General features: G+C 41.9%; 1 protein-coding gene across 3 annotated transcripts in view; it reads right to left on the minus strand.

Annotated features, from left to right (window-relative positions):
- SPICE1 (spindle and centriole associated protein 1) overlaps positions 1 to 497 on the minus strand; it is a 65441-nt gene extending 64944 nt beyond the window's left edge. For all 3 annotated transcript variants that reach the window (XM_070369436.1, XM_070369429.1, XM_005903358.2), the window contains exon 1: positions 396 to 497. The gene's annotated coding sequence lies outside the window, so the exon portion shown is untranslated. The remainder of the gene's footprint in view (positions 1 to 395) is intronic.
- Positions 498 to 16082: the final 15585 nt, after the last annotated feature.

Consider the following 16082-nt stretch of genomic DNA (forward strand, 5'->3'; position numbering starts at 1 on the left):
CCGTTTCGACTTAAACGATCCGCCGTGTCCCCAAGTACTCTGGGTAGTTGATCTTTCTCCTGCGTGATCGGAAATTCCTTGAAAAATACATTACGGCACATCAATTTCTAGCTCTATGCCGAAGTGACCGAAAGCGAAGCGCACGCGCACACTCACGATGCTCCTACACGTAGCGCGCTAGACACGAACACACCCAGACAGTATCCTAACAGGCACATGCACTCGCAAAACACATGGAGTCGCAGGTGCATTTTGTAGTAAGGATCCTCAACCCAGACGCCTGAAACCCCAGGGAACAGGAAGACGCCACCACCACTCGCCCCGCCCTGTAGCCCGGGTTCCTAAGACTCCGTGGGGCCGCGGCTGCACGCCTCCGCCCCATCGTTGCAACCTGCCTTGTCGTTTCCCGATAGCTGCCTCCACCACCACTAAAAACTTTCAAGCTCCAGAACCGTCAGGCCCGCCACAAGTTAACTCAGCTCGCGGCTTCCGGGATGTTGCCTAGGTTACCGGAGCCCCACCCCAATTCTCTTGCGTATATCCTGCAAGGCCAGTGCGCAGACGCCTCTCAGTTTGGCTTGTACTAGAGGATTGCTCGGAGAAGGCAATGGCACCCCACTCCAGTACACTTGCCTGGAAAAGACCATGGACGGAGGAGACTGGTAGGCTGCAGTCCATGGGCTGGCTAAGAGTCGGACACGACTGAGCGACTTCACTTTGACGTTTCACTTTCATGCATTGGAGAAGGAAATGGCAACCCACTCCAGTGTTCTTGCCTGGAGAATCCCAGGGACGGTGGAGCCTGATGGGCTGCCGTCTATGGGGTCACACAGAGTCGGACACGACTGAAGCGAAGCGACTTAGCAGCAGCAGCAGCAGCAGCAGCAGCAGCAGGGGATTACTGAAAGTGAAGTCGCTCAGTCGTGTCCGACTCTTTGCGACCCCGTGGACTGTAGCCCACCTGGCTCCTCCGTCCATGGGATTCTCCAGGAAAGAATACTGGAGTGGGTTGGCATTTTCTCCAGGGGACCTTCCCAACCCAGGGATCGAACCCAGGTCTCTCGCATTGCAGGCAGACGCTTTAACCTCTGAGCCACCAGGGAGGCACAAGGATTTACTCGTAGTAGTAAAGTCGCTAAGTCGTGTCCGACTCTTGCGACCCCCATGGACTGTAGCCAGCCAGGCTCCTCTGTCCATGGGATTCTCCAGGCAATAATATGGAGTGGGTTGCCATTTCCTTCTCCAGGGGATCTTCCCGACCTAGGAATCGAACCCAGGTCTCCTGCATTGCAGGCAGATTCTTTACTGACTGAGCTATAAGGGAAGCCCAGGAGATTACTAGGGGATCTCAAAAAGTCAGACACGACTGAGCAACTGAACTTAACTGAGGGGATTAAAAGGATTTTCTGTGTCCTGCCTTGGCTGGTGTGCCCAGAGCAGAGTTCCTGGCAAAGCTTTGGAGGATGGGTGTGTAATAGCATTAGTCAGGTTCTTGTGAATTCTGGAAAAGAAAGATGTAGCTCTCCACACCAGGCTTCACAGATCATATTTACTTGCTTTCACTTGTGTTTATTCAAAAAAGTTTTTTAATACCTACCAGTGTGCCAGAGACTATTAGGGCAGGGTCCCTATCCTCAGGAAGCTTACTGTATAATAGGAAACAGCTATCAACAAGACAAAAATAAAATTAAAACTGTGACAAGCGCTAAACATTAGGCGTACTAACTAGATACTAAATTTACAGGATTATTTGAATTACTAGAAGGACTGAAAAGCATGGATGAATAAGTTACCAAGGAAGGGTAAAGCATTCCTGCAGGGGGGAGCCACATATGCAAAGGTGTGTGGCAAGTGCAAGGGAGTGAAAGAAGTCCAGTATGTCTGGTGTTCAGAGAGTAGTGAGAGCTTGATGTAAGTCAGGCTGCCCTAATTGGTGGAAGCCAAGACAAGCAAAGGACATCTTTTTTGGGTGTTAGTTCTAAAAGGTCTTGTAGGTCTTCATAGAACCGTTCAACTTCAGTTTCTTCAGCATTACTGATTGAGGCATAGACTTGGATTACTATGATATTGAATGGTTTGCCTTGGAAACGAACAGAGATCATTCTGTTGTTTTTGAGATTGCGTCCAAGGACTGCATTTCGGACTCTTGTTGACCATGATGGCTACTCCATTTCTTCTGAGGGATTCCTGCCCCCAGTAGTAGATATAATGGTCATCTGAGTTAAATTCACCCATTCCAGTCCATTTTAGTTCGCTGATTCCTAGAATGTCAACGTTCAGTCTTGCCATCTCTTGTTTGACCACTTCCAATTTGCCTTGATTCATGGACCTAACATTCCAGGTTCCTATGCAATATTGCCCTTTACAGTATTGGACCTTGCTTCTATCGCCAGTCACATCCATAACTGGGTATTGTTTTTGCTTTGGCTCCATCCCTTCATTCTTTCTGGAGTTATTTCTCCACAGATCTCTAGTGGCATACTGGGCACCTACTGACCTGGGGAGTTTCTCTTTCAGTATCCTATCATTTTGCCTTTTCAATTTTCCCTATCATTTTGCCTGCCTCTTGAGAAATCTATATGCAGGTCAGGAAGCAACAGTTAGAACTGGACATGGAACAACAGACTGGTTCCAAATAGGAAAAGGAGTACGTCAAGGCTGTATATTGTCACTCTGCTTATTTAACTTCTATGCAAAGTACATCATGAGAAACGCTGGGCTGGAAGAAGCACAAGCTGGAATCAAGATTGCCAGGAGAAATATCAATAACCTCAGATATGCAGATGACACCACCCTTATGGCAGAAAGTGAAGAGGAACTAAAAAGCCTCTTGATGAGAGTGAAAGTGGAGAGTGAAAAAGTTGGCTTAAAGCTCAACATTCAGAAAACAAAGATCATGGCATCTGGTCCCATCACTTCATGGCAAATAGATGGGGAAACAGTGGAAACAGTGTCAGACTTTTTTGGGGGGAGCTCCAAAATCACTGCAGATGGTGACTGCAGCCATGAAATTAAAAGACGCTTACTCCTTGGAAGGAAAGTTATGACCAACCTAGATAGCATATTGAAAAGCAGAGACATTATTTTGCCAACAAAGTTCCGTCTAGTCAAGGCTATGGTTTTTCCTGCGGTCATGTATGGATGTGAGAGTTGGACTGTGAATAAAGCTGAGTGCCGAAGAATTGATGCTTTTGAACTGTGGTGTTGAAGAAGACTCTTGAGAGTCCCTTGGACTGCAAGGAGACCCAACCAGTCCATCCTAAAGGAGATCAGCCCTGGGATTTCTTTGGAAGGAATGATGCTAAAGCTGAAACTCCAGTACTTTGGGCACCTCATGTGAAGAGTTGACTCATTGGAAAAGACTCTGATGCTGGGAAAGATTGGGGGCAGAAGGAAGAGGGGACAACAGAGGATGAGATGGCTGGATGGCATCACCGACTCGATGGACGTGAGTTTGAGTGAACTCCAGGAGATGGTGATGGACAGGGAGGCCTGGCTTTCTGCGATTCATGGGGTCGCAAAGAGTCGGACATGACTGAGCGACTGAACTGAACTGAACTAAAGACAAGCAAAAGCTGTTTGGCCCATATCAAGATCTTTACAAAGCATTTCATTGGTTAACAGAGTAAATTTGCTCCAATAATGCAACCTCCTTTAGCTCTTGGTTTTCAACTGAAAAGACACACCTGTACATGGGTCACCAAGTACATGTTCAACACCTTCTCGATGCAGAGAACTGCCTTCTAATAGCTTCTGCTCTGGTTGAGGAAGTTTGATGTAGTTATATTTAATGGTCAATCAATATAATCATCCCCCCGCATACATCTTCAACTCCCTGCCCCTCTCTGAGTTACTGTAAACTTGGCAAAACCACAATCCTGGCTAACTCAACACTGTATTTACTAAGTGCCTATATCCTTGCAGGTGAAACTGGAAGGTGAAAAACACTCAGCCATACTGACTTTAAATTCATGATCACAAATTTTAAATGGCCCTTTAAAGATGACTGAAGACCATATTATAGTTCTCTGCTCCATTAATTCTCCTACCCTCCTAGTGACAACTTTATACTTCCTCTTATGCTCCAACATCTCTTCTGTCCTGAGTCTCAGCCAGTGACCTTGCTCTCTACTTCATTGACAACACTGAAGCTATATGAAGAAAATGTCCATAAGCTCCCATCACTAATTTAATCCACCTATCAGCATCTTTATCCATGAACCTGCTTTCCAAACTCAACAAAATCTGAAACACAAAGAACGTTGCATCAAGGTACATAATAATCAAATCCAGTGATAAAGAAAAAAAATCTTAAAAGCAGTCAGAGAGAAGACATTACAGAGAAACAAAAATAAAGATAACATATTTCTCATTAGAAATATTGCAAGCAAGAAAACAATACATTAATACATTCTTATAATGTATTAAAAAAGCTGTCAACCTAGAATTCTAATCTGTCAAAAATATATTTTTTAAGTGAGGGAAGAAAAGATACTTCCCCAGAAGGAAAATGATACCAGATGCAAATCTGGATTTATACAATGAAAATGGAAAATCTACACTGGAAACAGCTACAGGAGTAAATATATAGATTATTTTTCTTACTCTTTAAATCGCTTTAAAAAATAATTGACTACTTTGGACTTCCCAGCGCTTAAGAATCTGCTTGCCAATTCAGGGGACTCGAGTTTGATCTCTGGTCCAGGAAGATCCCACAGGCCTCTGAGCAACCAAGCCTGTGTGCCACAAGTACTGAGCCTGCATGCAGCAGTTACTGAAGCCTGCACGCCCTGGAGTCTCTGTTTCACAAGAGAAGCCACTACAATGAGAAGTCCACTACTTGAGAAAGCCCGCATGCAGCAAGGAAGACTCAGTGCAGCCAAAAATATACAAATGATATTTTTAAAATATATATAATTGACTACTTAAACAAGTAAAATAAAAATGTATTGTAAGGTTTATAATATATATATATAAGTAAAATGCATGGCAATAATAACATAAAAGTCAGAGGAAGTATGTTATTGTAAGACACTTATACTATTCCCAATGTGTTATAAAATTACTTGAAGGTAGACTGTGATTAGTTAAAGATGTATGCTATAAACGCTAAAGCTATCACTAAAATAGTAAGAATTATAGCTAACAGAGATGGTATCTATAAAAAGATATAAAAGATAATAAAAATAGTTGATTAATCTAAAAGTAGGCAGAAAAGTGCAAAAAAAGAAATGACAAGAGATAGAAAATAACAAGTTAATAGATATACATTATTACATTAAATGTAAATAGTCTAAATATTTTGTCTATAAAATAGGTGATATGTATGCTTTAAATATGTGAAGTTTGTTGTGTGTCGATTATAATTCAAGAAAGCTATTTATCTGGCTTTCTCTGGATGGTCCAAATATGAGGCAGAAAACTCGCCAAGCCATAACAAGCCCCACTTCTGCTTAGCCAACCTCCAGTTTCTGCATCCCAGATTATAATCAGAGTATTTCTGAAGTCTTCCCGGTATTTCACTATCAACATTTTCACTCCCTGTTGTCTTTGAGACTCTGCCAAATGCAAATGATACTTTCTATACCATATGCTGAATTAATCGTCTGTTTAGTGATAGTGAAGTTGCTCAGTCATGTCTGACTCTTTGCGACCCCATGGACAGTAGCCAACCAAGCTCCTCCGTCCATGGGATTTCCCAGGCAAGAATACTGGAGTGGGGTGCCATTTCCTTCTCCAAGGGATCTTCCTGACCCAGGGATCAAAGCTGGGTCTCCCGCATTGTAGGCAGACGCTTAATCGTCTGAGCCATCTGTTTATTCTCATGTAAATAGTCTTTGTTTCCACACCTGCTTCTATTCTTTATGACTTTTTTTTTAATATGGGGAAGATTCTTCTTCAGTACTACCTTGAGAAGAATCACTTTTTGTATGTTCTGATTTTTGAACTGTAGAAATGCCTAAGAGCACTGTGTGTTCAGTTGTGTCCAACTCTGTGAGTCCATGGACTGTAGCCCACCAGGCTCCTCTGTCCATGGAATTTTCCAGGCAAGAATACTGGCGTGGGTTGCCATTTCCTACTCCAGGGGATCTTCCCGACCCAGCAATCAAAACTGCATCTTCTGCATTTCCTGCATTGGCAAGCAGATTCTTTTACCACTGCACCACCTGGGAAGCTCAGAAATACCTAACCTGGGCTGTAAATCATAAAGATCTCTGCTTGGTAGTGAGGAGCAAAAATAAGGAAACTGGCAGACATGACCAAATCATGACAATTCTAGGCAGATTGTTGCAGAGGTTATGGTTTGGCTTCCTGGACTGACTGCTACAGAGATTGTGGGTCAAGTTCTATTGTTATATATCATCCGGTCATTGTCTGTTTGAATATTCAGTCACAGATACCACCATGAACAGCAAACGAGATCTAGAGCAAATGCAATTTGTCCACCACTGCTCATGTCAATGAGTTGAGAGTGATTTATATATCTTGTAGAGTTTATGTCAAAACATTAGTTAATTCTGCCAAAGTTAATGATAAATTCACCTTATAGTCTTTTCTACTTGTATAATTCTCTCCATTGAGAGGACTACTCTGAGTGTTAGGATAAACAATGAGTCAGCAAATTCTCCAATGAGTCAGGTACAATACCTGAACAATCAAGGGTGGTCTCCTTTTGTAGCTTGTATCTATGTCAGAATTTCCATTGTTGGTGGTTTATAGAATTAAAGTCTTGGTCCATAAACAAGTCTTAGAATACAATTACTAAAGTGCATAAAGTCTTGGTCTGAGGCAAACGAGACCATGTGTTATGCCTGCAAAGGAAGTAGCAGCCTAAAGGGGCACACAGAAATCCAAAAAAAAAAGACTTTATCACAACATAAAGTCAAAACCAAGAATTTACATATTTAGATCTCTACTAGTCTCTTCCAAGTGGCAAGTATTTGGCCCATCACCCTACAAAGGCTGTTGAATTCAAATTTAGAATTATCTGGGGACTGATAAATAAATTTTAATAATTGGTTATTTCCTTGGGAGAAGGGAAACTAGCAGAGACATAGGTTAATGGTGTAAGGTAATTTGTCCATGTAGGTGCAAGTGGAATAGTCATTGGCTATAATTCTCTATGATCTCATTTGATGAGACTAGAGTAGCCTATAGATTATCTTCATGAAGGTCTAATGATGAATGATGTATCCAACAGTCATTAAGGTTGAGGACAGAGGGTCCTATTTGGGACAATCTAAGTAGAGTGTTACTGAATATGAATATGTTCCAATTGAACAATTATAATAAAGGGGGGTGGAAAGAAGGGAGCACTATGGGTAGACAGCATCAGTGATCTATATAGTAACAGAGAATGAAAATAATTATCAGTAAACAGGTAAAAAACAAAACAAGAATTAGACAAGGGTCCTGGTGTAATGTCTTGGTTGGTATTTGTTCATTTTCCCAAGGCCATGTGCTTATCCCAAAGGTCTTGGGTCAAATGTCTATTTCCAAAGGTCAGTTGCTTCTAGAGGATTTGTAACAATCCTTAGCTTGAAGTTCCCTATTGGAGTAGCCTTCCAGTTACATGAACTCTGAGTTGTTTCTTTAGCTGTGAAAAGTTAAGTCAAAAATCGACTTACTGAAGTTTAACTAATATATTTTTTGTTTAAAAATGATTACAGAAGACAACTTAGGTGATGCAAACAAACTTTACATAACACTTCATGAAGCAGACAGTCTCCTTGTGAAGAACTACAAAATGGAGTAGAAGGAAGGAAGATTTTATTGGCTATAGAAAACAGAAAAATAGAAAATATGGTTAGCTGGGGCCATGCAGTTGACCATGTTTGGGTGAGAAGGCCAAGAGCTGGCTTGCACTTAGGGATTGACTGACTAGATATACTACATTTCTGGTAAACTGGAGCATTTACAGAGATGAAAAAGTTATCTAAGTTTTGGTTTACTAATGTGGCACCCTTGGCAGGAGTGACTCCATCTTGGACCTAGAAAGTTTTTTCAACAGTTGTTAACAGTACCTAATAAGGTCCCATCCATTGAGGTTCAGGAGAGGTTTTTTCCAGTGTCTCCTCCAATAGATGAAATTTCTTAGTTGATGATCATAAAAAGTCAATCTATGAAGTGTCAAGGGAAGCTACCTTATCAAGTTCACCATAAGACTGGGTAGAGCACATGACTTCCTTGCAGTATTTTGCCACATCTGCATGCAGCAGAAAAGAATCTAATATCAGGGGTGAAATTTCTAAAAGTATGTGCCTTCCTATTAATAGTTCATAGGGATATAACCAATGTGTGTCTAAGACATATGAACAAAAGGGCTAGTGGGAGTAACTTTGGCCAAGAGAGCTCAAGGATTTCTGAGAGTTTTCCTAACTTTAATTTAAGGATTTCATTGGTCCTTTTGATCTTTCCCAGAAGTCTGTGGGTGGTAAGGATAGTATAGTTTTTAAGAAAGTGTGATACCGTATTAAGTTCTTTCATAGTGGTTCATGAAATTGTGTGCCTTGGTCAGTTGACATAAAAGTTGGTATTCCCCAAGTTTGAAACACAAAATCAAGCAGCATTTTAGAACTACAAAGAATGTTCAGCAAAGATTTTTAGCAAGGAAATGCTGTAACCCATCCTAAAAATAAATAAACCACGGAGAGCGGGAGCTGGATAAAATCCATCTGAAGGTGTTCATAGGGTTCCTGGCCATGCTTCACCTTTACAGTTTTTCCAGGATTATATTGTTCACAAGTTGCACATGTCCCCAAAATAATCTCAGCTGTGTTTTTAAAGTTTTCCCACCAATGTTGGTTTAAAATAGTAAGTATTTTGTCCTCACCATAACAGAATGAGTAGTGTCAAGGAGAAATTCAGCTAATATATATTTGAAGTCAAATGGCCATCTTGAGAGTCCCAACAGTTATCTAAGTGAAGGGTGCATCACACTTCTTCCATTCTTCCTTTTCCAAATTATAGGCAGGGGTTTTGATGTGGATATTTGGTCATGGCTTCTTTGATTCAGTCCAGAGATTTATCTTTGGGGGTTTCAGTTCAATTCAGTTCAGTCACTCAGTCATGTCCGACTCTTTGCAACCCCATGAATCAAAGCACGCCAGGCCTCCCTGTCCATCACCAACTCCCGGAGTTCACCCAGACTCACGTCCATCGAGTCAGTGATGCCATCCAGCCATCTCATCCTCTGTCGTCCCCTTGTCCTCCTGCCCCCAATCCCTCCCTGCATCAGAGTCTTTTCCAATGAGTCAACTCTTCGCATGAGGTGCCCAAAGTACTGGAGTTTCAGCTTTAGCATCATTCCTTCCAAAGAAATCCCAGGGCTGATCTCCTTTAGAATGGACTGGTTGGATCTCCTTGCAGTCCAAGGGACTCTCAAGAGTCTTCTCCAACACCACAGTTCAAAAGCATCAATTCTTCGGCACTCAGCTTTCTTCACAGTCCAACTCTCACACCCATACATGACCACAGGAAAAACCATAGTCTTGACTAGACGGACCTTTGTTGGCAAAGTAATGTCTCTGCTTTTGAATATGCTATCTAGGTTGGTCATAACTTTTCTTCCAATGAGTAAGCATCTTTTAATTTCATGGCTGCAGTCACCATCTGCAGTGATTTTGGAGCCCAAAAAATAAAATCTGACACTGTTTCCCCATCTATTTCCCATGAAGTGATGGGACCAGATGCCATGATCTTTGTTTTCTGAATGTTGAGTTTTAAGCCAACTTTTTCACTCTCCACTTTCACTCTTATCAAGAGGCTTTTTAGTTCCTCTTCACTTTCTGCCATAAGGGTGGTGTCATCTGCATATCTGAGGTTATTGATATTTCTCCTGGCAATCTTGATTCCAGCTTGTGCTTCTTCCAGCCCAGCGTTTCTCATGATGTACTCTGCATATAATTTAAATAAGCAGAGTGACAATATACAGCCTTGACGTACTCCTTTTCCTATTTGGAACCAGTCTGTTGTTCCATGTCCAGTTCTAACTGTTGCTTCCTGACCTGCATACAAATTTCTCAAGAGGAAGGTCAGGTGGTCTGGGGGTTTAGTTAATATCATAACCTTTGTTAAGCCTGCTGGTTTGGCAAAACAATCTACTAGAGCATCTCCTTTAACTTCCATTTGCTCTTTTTATCTCTGACACCATGGGCTTCAAACTTATAATAGCCATCTCACTGGGAAGTTGAAGTACATCTAAAAATTCTTTAACTAGTTGTCCACTTTTGATGGGGATTCTAGCAGAAGTGAGAAATCCTTTTTGTTTCTGAAACATCATGTACCACTCCAGAAGCATACATGCTATCTGTATATGTGTTTATTCTCTGGTCCTCAGCTAGTTGACAATCTCTAATAATAAGTGTTTATAAATTCTGTCATCTGGATTAGCTTTCTCTCAGGCAGAGGACTATGCTGATAGATTGAAATTAGTGATAGTGTGATCATCTCCAGTTTCTATTTTGAAGTATGACCCATCAACAAATATTATATCAGGATTCTCAATGGGAGAATCCTCTCTAATAAAGTTTAACAAGGTACAGAAAGGACCTAATTGAAGCAAGCCAATTTGGAGTTTCCACTTCTTCTGGTCAGGGCAGAAGAGTGGCAAAATTCAGGGTGTTGCACAGTTAATGAGAGATGGAGAAGTAATGTGAGAGGGAGAAGGCAACAGAAATTCATAAGAAGTTAAGTGACTGACTTATCAGTATTGTATATTCTTAGTCAAGTCTGTACGCCATGTAGATCTGTAAGGTCAAGCATGGAGCCTCAAATGAATTCAGCAGGAGCATCAACAAGTTCTGCAGTGGCAGCATTGCGCTAGGACAAGGGGCATCAGCCTTGCAACTGGAGTGAGAGTAAGTGGTGGGTGTCTGATGGTTCTCGTGATGTTCACTTAAAACACCGGGTTTTGTCTAGAACACTCATGTACAAATAGACAAAAGTGTTTGTTATTGTTATTGTTTTTCAGGATGTCTAGGGAAACAGACTGGTGAAGGCGATGGCAACCCACTCCAGTACTCTTGCCTGGAAAATCCCATGGATGGAGGAGCCTAGTGGGCTGCAGTCCCTGGGGTTGCGAAGAGTCAGACACGACTTGAGCGACTTCACTTTCACTTTTCACTTTCATGCATTGGAGAAGGAAATGGCAACCCACTCCAGTGTTCTTGCCTGGAGAATCCCAGGGACGGGAGAGCCTGGTGGGCTGCCTTCTATGGGGTTGCACAGAGTCGGACATGACTGAAGCAAGTTAGCAGCAGCAGCAGCAGCAGGGAAACAGACTATTGAAGAGCTTTCTTCAGATTCTAGAAGGCTTGTTTAATCCTTGGGCTTCTGAAAGACAGTGGCTTTTACTGAAGACTCAGCCATTTCATAAAGAGATGTCACAATCTCAGGAAAACTTGCTGAAATATTTAGATGTCATCTCAATTGAAGTTTTATAACAAATCTAGGACAGGTTTGGGATAGTCTTCATCCCACCACAAGAGAATGTTTTTCCCTCCTTAACTAGGTCATGCCTTAAATAATGGACTATGTTTTGGCAAAATGCAATTTATCTTTTTCGAAACTTTATGTGCCCATTCCACTAAGGCTGAGAACAAATAAATGAAATTCCTTTTACAGGCTTCTCTGAACAAAATAGAAGATCATCTACATATTATTATCAGAACTGAATCACAAGGGCAATTTGAATCTTTTACTTCCTGATTACAAACCAAAAAAAAAAAAAAGAGGGGTTATCAGTGAACCCCTGGAGCCTAGCTGCCCATATTTGAGTCTTGTCCAGTCAGTTGAAGGCAAAAAGATATTGACTGTCCTGGTATAGAAAATACATACTGAGAAAGGCAGAGCAACAGTCTGCTGCAGTGAAGCAGGTAATGTGGAGAAGAACTGATGATAGCATAGTATATAAGTTAGGTAAGTCCCTTGGACTGCAAGGAGATCCAACCAGTCAATCCTAAAGGAAATCAGGCCTGAATATTCATTGGAAGGACTGATATTGTAGCTGAAACTCCAATACTTTGGCTACCTGATGCAAAGAACTGACTCATTTGAAAAGACCCTGATGCTGGGAAAGATTGAAGGCAGGAGGAGAAGGGGACGACAGAGGATGAGATGGTTGGATGGCATCAGAGACTTGCTGGACATGAGTTTGAGTAAGCGCCAGGAGTTGGTGATGGACAGAGAGGCCTGGTGTGCTGTAGTCCATGGGGTCGCAAAAAGTCGGACAGGACTGAGTGACTGAACTGAACCGAACTGAATGGGGAAGAAAGGATAACAATTGTATTGATATCCCTGAGTCTTGAACAAATCAATATCTTTGTCCATTTGGTTTCTTAACTGGCAGGACAGAAATGTTACAAGGGTTAGTGCAGGTTATGAAAAGGCCTTTGGATATAAGGCCTTCGACCACAGATTTGAGGCTTTCCTTTGCTCTGTGTGTGTGTTAGTCACTTAGTTGCGTTTGACTTTTTGTGACCCCATGGACTGTAGCCCACCAGACTCCTCTGTCCATGGGATTCTCCAGGCGAGAATACAGGAGTGGATTGCCATTTCCTTCTCCAGGAGATCTTCCTGACCCAGGGATCAAACCCGGCTCCTGCATTGTAGGCAGATTCTTTTGGGGAAGTTTGGATAAAGAGTTTGGTAGGATCTATCTGGACTTTAATAGATTTCATTGAAATTGTTTTTCTTATGCCAATTCCCAATTTCCATGAAAATTTTAGCCCATAGGGAGTCCGGTAGTGTCAAGATCTTCATCTGGAGTACACATGAAATATAGTGGAGAAGGGAAGGTTTATACAGAGCAGACACAACTTGATTATGAATAGGCAAGCCTCTGAAACCAGAAATAGTCCCTCTTGTGGGCATTAATATTACACTTCCACTTGCAAACTATATCTCTCTATAGTAAATATATAGGGGTGGTATCACAGAGCAGGCAGGAATGTTTTTCAAAGACTCAAGGGTTGTAGTTAACGAAGAATCTGTGGGTTGTCTGAAATACCTATCATTTGTGTGTTATGCTTACTCCAAAGAAGAGACTGAACAAAGATGGCAGGACTTGATGGAGAAAGATAGTGTTGTGGGAAGATATTTTCTAGTTTCATCCTTTTGTTTGTTGATGATTGAATTATGGTCTATGGTCCAATCAACCTTTATTGGAAATGTTTGAGGCATGGATTTTAGGAGAGTTTGACGTGAATTGATGGGCTTTTTTTTGACCCTGAGGTTTATCATGGAAAGAGGGATTCTGTAGGTCCCTCTCCACATCAGTCCAATCAGTTTTGCAATCCAGAATTTAGCATCATAAGGTTCTGATCAACACGAGTGCGAGTTGATATAGGTCAGGTAACCCTGGGTCATATGCACCCAAAGAATTCCAAATTCTTTCATGAATATTTGCTGGTATTGCTTAGGTTCAGGGAAACTTTTCACTATAGTTGCTAATTCCCCCTCTGTACAAGGTTAAATTTTACTGTTGTCTGTATACCTAGCTTATGGGAAGGATGAACTCTTAGAAGTAACTAGCATTTGGGGATTTTAGAAGAGTTGTTGACAAAAGGTAGGAGGTCTGGACAAGATGGGGAGCTGAGATCTCACATGCCACATGTGCAGAAGAGAAGAGAGTAGAAAGATAAGAGGAGATGGGGAAACTGGCTATAGGAAGGCAACTGGAAGACAAGGAGGGGGAAGACTTGCTATGGAAATGAGTCTATATGGTTGCTTGTCAAATTTGTTAATTAGCTTTGTCCAAACAATCTTTTAGGGAAGCAGTTTTTAACAGTTTTATTTCAAGGCTTCTGCAAACCTGTTTAAAAAAAAATGCTTTCCATTAAGTCTGAGAAGTTTATTTTCTTTTTTAAGGTGCCTCTCTAATGAAAGATTTCGTTTAAACCCAGTGATCCACACAGTGGCCATTGAAGGCCCAGGTCATCCTTCGTGCAGTTATGCCATTTGAAACACAGGTGCAGGAATTAGAACTGTAGGAACTTCTGTGGAAGTCCAGGAAGTAAGACTCTGCACTTCCACTGCACAGGGCACAGATTTGAAACCTGGTGGGGGAACTAAGATCTCACATGCCACACGTCCAAAAAATTTTTTAATTAATTGAGTAATTTTTTAAAAAAGAATTAGAACTATAACGAGCAGACATATGACATATAAAAAGTAGGAGTCTTTCTAGAAGAAAGAGAGGAATTAGACTTAGCTGACCCCTTAAGACATAGAAACAGTCAGTTGAAAGTGATGCTGGTGCACTTTGAGCCCCTGTGTGATGGTGTGCATGAGTGTTCAGTCACTTAGTCGTGTTTGACTCTTTGCGACCCCATGGACTGTAGCCTGTCAGGCTCCTGTGTCCATAGGATTCTCCAGACAAGAATAGTGGAGTGGGTTGCCTTGCCCTCCTCCAGGGGATCTTCCCGACCCAGGGATCAAACACGTGTCTCTTATGTCTACCTGCATTGGCAGGCAGGTTCTTTACCACTAGTGATACCTGGGAAGCCCCACTGTGGTGGTAGCTGCTTCCAAATGTAGACCCAACAACCTATACCTCAAGGCAAGTGCAGCAGAGTCAGAAAGAAAGCTCTCTATGGATCAAAGTCAAACTCTCAGAATTAAAAAAAGAAAAAGAAAACAATAATAAAAACCCTACAAGGATAGTCTTGTTTAGGCTGAGAGACTTTAGTCCAAAAGAATGCCAATCCAATGCCAGTCCAGGGAGAACCATACTGGTCTGTGAGACTAGCTTAAACAAAAGGCTTAAAAGGTCTATGCTTGTATTCTCTTCTATGACAAACAGCACTTCTAGTTATCACAACACAAAACAGAAGTAGAAAAGAGAGCATAAAAAAAGGATTAAAAAATAAAAGAATGGCCTGAATCCACCAAAGATGTCAAATAAATGGAAACCAATAACAAAACTGAGGTATCAAACTGAAACTCAATAGCCAAAGAACTCAAAGCAAAGAGCAGAGTTCAGACCCAGTGCTGAATCACCAGGTCAACACATATAACTGGCCCCAAGGGGAAGCATTCCATGAAATCTGGAGTTGGTGGTGACAGGCGGTGCAGACATCCCAATGGAACTTTAAGGAAAACTGTGGAAATAAAGACCACCCAAAGAAAACAAACAGAGGTTGTTTATTCAGAGCTTGCTATAGTGAACCACCACCTGTGTTTGGCGGAGACTCAAAGGCAGACAGGAAAGTGGGAAAGCTTTATACAGAAAAAAGGACATCTTCAGCAGCGCTCTGATTGGATCTTGATGGCATGGAGAAGCTAGGGTCAGGTGCATTTTACAGTTTGTGGAACATATTTGGCTTCCTCTTATTGATCCTGAGTTGGAAGCAGGGCTAAATTTGGAGAAGTTGGCAGTCACTGACCAAGTCCTGACTGTTTTGGGCCATTTGGTACAGAGTTTGTGGTTTGCTTTCCTGGACTGGCTGTTGGAGAGGCTGTGGGTCAGGGGTCTCTTCATATATGGTCTGGCCATTGTCTGTATGTTCAGTCTCTCACAGTGAAACCTTGGCATTGTAGATATTTTTAAAATCTGGCTGATTTACCATGCTTCATTTTTAAGCTATTGAACTTTAACTGTCATATAGCAATATTTGGTTGTATAACATTTTATATTTTTGAACATAATTTCAAATATATTCTTCCTCCCTTTTATCCTTAGAGCAATCTTGTGATACTGGGGAGGTTAATTACCTAAGGTCATTCATTGGATTGGGGCTTGAATTAGGAGTCAGTCATAGACTCTTGAGAGTCCCTTGGACTGCAAGGAGATCCAACCAGTCCATTCTAAAGGATATCAGTCCTGGGTGTTCTTTGGAAGGACTGATGCTAACGCTGAAACTCCAATACTTTGGCCACGTCATGCGAAGAGTTGACTCATTGGAAAAGACTCTGATGCTGGGAGAGATTGGGGGCAGGAGGAAAAGGGGACAACAGAGGATAAGATAGCTGGATGGCATCACCGACTCGATGGACGTGAGTTTGAGTGAACTCCGGGAGTTGGTGATGGACAGGAAGGCCTGGCGTGCTGCGATTCATGGGGTCGCAAAGAGTTGGACGCG

This window comes from Bos mutus, chromosome 1, assembly GCF_027580195.1.
Source record: "Bos mutus isolate GX-2022 chromosome 1, NWIPB_WYAK_1.1, whole genome shotgun sequence".
In the NCBI taxonomy this organism is placed as follows: domain Eukaryota; kingdom Metazoa; phylum Chordata; class Mammalia; order Artiodactyla; family Bovidae; genus Bos; species Bos mutus.